Source organism: Pleurodeles waltl, chromosome 5 (genome assembly GCF_031143425.1).
Source record: "Pleurodeles waltl isolate 20211129_DDA chromosome 5, aPleWal1.hap1.20221129, whole genome shotgun sequence".
Taxonomy (NCBI): domain Eukaryota; kingdom Metazoa; phylum Chordata; class Amphibia; order Caudata; family Salamandridae; genus Pleurodeles; species Pleurodeles waltl.
Genome location: NC_090444.1, coordinates 1710318068 through 1710324067, shown reverse-complemented (window position 1 = coordinate 1710324067; position 6000 = coordinate 1710318068).

Here is a 6000-nt window from a genome sequence, read left to right as displayed (position 1 = left end):
TCCTGCGCATAAACAATCTACAGTGGCAGAATGCAGCACACATTGAAGTATCAAATCATCATTTTTTAATGATTGTTTATGTGCAGGAAGTAACACCTTCCTGCACATAAACAACCATTCACAGCCTTTTATTCTTTCCATGTGTGCTGCAGAATGCAGCACACATGGAAAAAGCAAAAAAATGAGGAGGAATAATAGTATTCCTCCTCGTTGTGCCATGCTAATGCCACCCCTGGGGTGGAGTTAGTTTTTGGCACTGCCACAGCTTTACACCTTCTAGTATGGGCGTTGTGGTGTAACACCCCCAGCAACACCTATTGAAAGCCCTCTGATGCAGAAAACTGCATCGAGGGGGGCCCACATTTACAAGGCGGCATTAAGCCACAAAAAGTGGCTTGCTGCCACCTTATAAATGTGGTGCACTGCACTGCACTGCACAGCACTGCATTACTGAAAGTGATGCTGTAGTGGCGCTAGGGCCTTGTAAATGTGGCCCTAAGAGTGGTGTCTCAGATGATAAATGTAACCGCTGTGGGGCAGAGGCGGAAGAGGTTATTCATATGTTTTTTGCCTGCCCCAAGCTGGAATCCTTAGTACTTAGGATTAAGGAGTTCCTCAGCAACATCACTGAAGCGCAGATTTGCCGTATGCCATCATTGGTATTGTTAGGGATAGCGGAAGAAGTAGGGGGAAACACGGCTGTAAGGAGAGAAAGCCATCTTATACTTGTTGCTATGGCAGTTGCTTGATTATGTATAGCTTTTGAGTGGATGAAGCCAGACCCCCCATTATTTGAAATCTGAAGGACAAGACTTTTGGCCATCCACAGTATGGAGTTGAGTCTTTATAGGCTCAAGAGATTTAAGAAGCGACTAAGGGGAGAGAGGTTTTGGTTGGCATTGACCAAATGGTTTGATAAAGAACAAGAGTGTACTCTAGATGGCAGTTGAATTGGGGGTTAGAACGATTTTTAGCCCAATACTATATTGATACTGGTATTTTTTAATGACGGTGCCCTATTATGAGATTAATGGTTTTTGGTCTGCTTTTTAACATTTCAATATGTTGATGATTGCACGACAACACCTACATCATTTAGCACTTTGTCGCCACTTCATGAACTATTGTTTGCATTGAATGGTGTTTTGGGATCTTTTTAGAATCTACTGGTGTATCACAGCTTATTATCTTGGGTTCTAGCATTTGCTGTCCGTTGGAAGGAAGTAGTGTTTTGATTACTTTATGTATTAACATGCTATATGAATCTGTGCAATAGTTTTGGAGTTGCTTGTTTCTCATTCTTTTTACATCCATTGTTATATTGATTAATTTTTCTTTTTTATGACTTTTGATTACTGCTGTCTTGCTCTGTGCAATTGGAAAAATAAAAAAAAAGTAATAATCGCTGGAAATAATGCCAGAATTGCAGCAATAAAAATTACACTGGTTGTTATAGAAAAATGACTGAATCTTGCAAGTACCTTAGAACACAATGGCCCATATTTATACTTTTTGACGCACAACTGCGCCAACGCAGTTGTGCGTCAAAAATTTTACCGCCGGCTAACGCCATTCCAAAGCGCCATGCGGGTGCCTTATTTATTGAATGACGTTAGCCGACGCTGCGGACTGGTGTGCGTCAAAAAAAATGACTCACACCAGGCAGCGCCGGCGTAGGGGAAAATGGAGGTTGGGCGTCAAAAAATGGGGCAAGTCAGGTCTGAGGCAAAATTCAGGCCTCAACCCGATTTGCGCCATTTTCTTTTACGCCCAACCTCCATTGACATGACTCTTGTCTTAGCAAAGACAGGAGTCATCCCCCCTTGCCCAATGGCCATGCCTAGGGGACTTATGTCCCCTGGGCATGGTCATTGGGCATAGTGGCATGTAGGGGGGCCCAAATCAGGCCCCCCTATGCCACAAAAAAAAAACGTAAAAAAATACTTACCCCATCTTACCTCAACTTCCCTGGGATGGGTTCCTCCATCCTTGGGTGTCTTCCTGGGGTGGGCAAGGGTGGCAGGGGGTGTCCCTGGGGGCATGGGAGGGCACAGGTCCCTTAACGCCTGCCCTGACCCAGGCGTTAAAAAACAGCGCCCATCAGGCTGGGCGCCCGTTTTTAAGGCCTGCCCCCTCCTGTGCGTCAAAATGACGTCAGGGTATAAATATGGGGCACAGGCCTTAAAGTCATTTTTTGGAAGGGAACGCCTACCTTGCATATAATTACCGCAAGGCTGGTTCCCCCTTCCAAAAAATGACGCACATGGTGGAACTTTGACGCCCGTGGGGTCGGACGTCAAAGTATAAATATGGGGCAGGGTTTGCGCCGATTGTGCGTCAAAAATTTTGACGCACATTCGGCGCAAACAGAGTATAAATATGCCCCAATGTATGCTATGACATGCTATTTAGATAGAAAAAACATTGTATATTTTAAAAATTAATAAAAGTAATACATGTTTATTAAAAAAAAGCCTCAAGTGTTCAACCGCATTCCCAACCAAGAGTCTCTGCTTTGAGGAGCAGCACGTCGCACACGTTCTTCAGCACGCGCCCTAGATGCGCTTGGTACACTAAAATCAAATGCTTTATTTTAACAGATGTGATTATAAAATTAAAGTATCTTTTAAAATGGTAATTGTCGAACGGTACAACAAACACATTTTGTCCTATTTAAATTTTACACCTAGAGTGACAAACCAATCCTACTGTGAAAACATGTATTATATAACCTAATAATCAAACATACTAACTCATACATGCTGTTTTGATGAATTGGAAACCCAATTAACTTTTAACCTAAAGTCATAACCTTTCAAAAACCCTCAAACACAAATCGAAAAAACACTATTTACCTCACCCCAGAGCAGTATTTAAAAGAGGAAGAACATTCTGAAGGGGATATATTTATGTGTTGGAAAAGTTCTAATTCTGGATTGTTAACTTTATTGTGACTTACACGGTTCAGGAGTGGCATAAAAAGGTTATTGCATAATGGTAGTGTTGGTCTTGTACTGAATTTTGGTATTACTAAATCTTAAGCAGCATAATTTCTCTTGTAAGCCTTAGAAATATGAATTTGAGAAGGAAGAGATTGGCAAACGATAATTTAGACTGAGGGCCTAATTTTTAGTTTGGTGGACGGAAAAGCGACCAATATTAGGGCCTATTATGAGCTTCCCGCTAGGCCAGCAGGCAGAAACCTTGGGGGAAATAGGCTACAGCACTGTCTCCAGCTCACAATTGTGCCGGCAGCAATGCTGTAGCCCGCAGGGTGCCCATAACCCTAGCAATGTTCACTGTCTGCAAGACAGAGAGTAAACATTACATGAGGCTCTGAATGCTTCTTTGTCTTCAATGTTTTATGTATTTATTTATTTATCTAACATGCGCAGTTATTTGCAACCATTACTTCTGTAATGACCCAGATAAAAACATAGAGCTTGTTACCTCTAGCTACAATCTAGTTGTAAAAATGTATTTGAATATTCTTTTTAAAGTGCAAATAAATAGTGAAAGACAAGTAGACTCCGAAGGTGTGGATTACAGCCATAACATTTGGTAAGATCAACTTTTTCTAAGTCTAACAAACAACTGATCCCTTCTTTGCTCTGCTCTTAACCCTTTAAATGTGGGCATCGCCCACAATACCTCCCTGGTGCGGGTCACGACCAGTGGCCGACACCAGGGAGGGGTTTAATAAGCTTCCGGCTCTGATGGGGAAAACGGCCCCAAACGGCCTTCCCCACGTTCGGGAAGGCCTCGTAAGAAAGGGAAACTCTCCCCTTTCTTGCGAGGCCTTCCTGAAAGTGTTTCCTGGCCCCCGATTGCAGCACAGCTCGATGGGGGGCCAGGAAACACCACTAGACACCAGGGATTTCACTTGGGGGGGGTCGACCCCCTCGGAAAATGGTCCGCCCCCCCCCGGGGCATATTTAAAAAAAAAAAAGGTAGGTGTCCCCGTAAGGGGGGGGGGGGGGGGGGGGGGGGTGTCAGGGGGAGGGGGGGTTCAGGGGGGGCTACATTTTATTTAAAAAAAAATGGACAGGGGGTCGCCCATGAGCAGGGCGACCCCCTGTGGGGGCAATATTTTTTTTTTTTTGTTGTAGGGTTTCCCTGGGGGGCATTGTGCCCCCACAGAAACCATACAACTACTAACAAAAATATAGATCTACGTATCTATATATATAGATATATCTATGTAGATATATCTTTCTACATGGACATATCTACATACTAAAATCTATGTATAGATCTCTCTCTTTATATATATATATATATATATATATATATATAAGAGAGAGAGAGAGAGATCTATCTATAGATATATGTATGAGATATTTATAAGCAATGAAATTCCTATATATACTAAGTAACAATTGACATCACAATGCGACCTTTTATTGGATTTTGTGATTATAAATATTGGTTCCGGACTAGGAAATTGGTTATTTTTAGTAAATTAATATATATATATATATATATATATATATATATATATATATATATATATATATATATATATATTCTCTTTTTTTACACCCAGGCTACCACTTTTGCACAATATTGAAACTATTTTTAAGCAGCACTTTTGGGTGATTATCAGGCGGTCTATATTTGTATCCACGTCTTTAGATCAAATAGGTCTTTCCTTTTTTATCTCTTCATTTATAGAGATCCTGTGTTTGAGTCATAAGACCTACATTAGAATATGAGTCTTTCAATCGATGTATGATTAACATTAAATAAGGTCTTAATCCTTTTTGTGGATTATTTACATTTTAATATACATATGAATTTGGCATTATTGTTATGATGAACTGAGATATTTAATTGTTGGCATTAATTATGATAATATTTGCAGTTATTAATGTATATTAATTCATTATTTATCTCCTTTAAACATCTTTTTTATCATTTCTTGTATATACAGGTTGGAATTATTTATTCTATTTATAGAATGCATATACTGATTATATTTATAAATTGATTGATGTTTATATTATATTGCATATAGCTATTTATATATAAATTATGTGTAATAGTAAAGCTAAAATTCGGTATTATCCACATAAGAAAATATTCATATATGGTTTGTTCTTTTCTCCATAATTTGTTCTCAACAATTGGAAGAACATACATCATTGAGTGACTATATTATAATAGGATGACACAAGGGATCATATGAGACAAATGTAGTGTGATATTTGGAATCTGACCTAGGTACATGGACTAAAATTGATAGTTTGAATTTAAGACTATTAAGTTATAAAAATGGCCCCCTTTTGCACATTTCTCTAGCTATGCTGCTAAACTCAAAGAAGGACTAGAAGATTTAAATAGTTAGGTGTAAAAATGGCCACCAATGTCCAGTTGAAGGCTGTTGCCGAAACGCGTCGACATTTGGCCGGGACAGCGTGTGTTTGTTGTTCATTGTGGGCACTTAATGGATTTTTCATTCGATGTAATTTTTGGAAGTGCCACCTATTTAATTTTATTTATCATATGAACTTTTTCAATAAAATGGAGCCGACGATTCTGCATATGAATGATTTTTTCTAATTGTTTTCACTCTCCACTTTCCACGAGCTGTTGGATATTGTGCAGCCTTTTGGTGCTTTATCGAGTTGCACCGTTTTTTGAAAATTATTGCTCCGTGTTTGCCTGGTTCGCGGTTTGGCCAGCACGCTGTTTAGAGTGCGCGTGATACAATATAACCAGACTCCCTTTAAAGAAGAATCTTTACGCTGCACTGCGCAGCTGTGATACAATGTTTTCCCTCCCATGAGAGTATTGAAGCTACTGAAGAGATTCGGATGACCTCTCTGAGGTAAGGAGGATTTCCCACGGGGGTGGCTCATTGGAACTTATAGGGAATTAACCGGTGGTCGGCTCAAATGGACCATTTTAGTCAAAGATTTGAAATATCCGCTTAAAGTCAAAACCTGGTATTTAAAGCTTGTGTGATTATTTTTGTAGACTGTGACTGACAAAATGCGT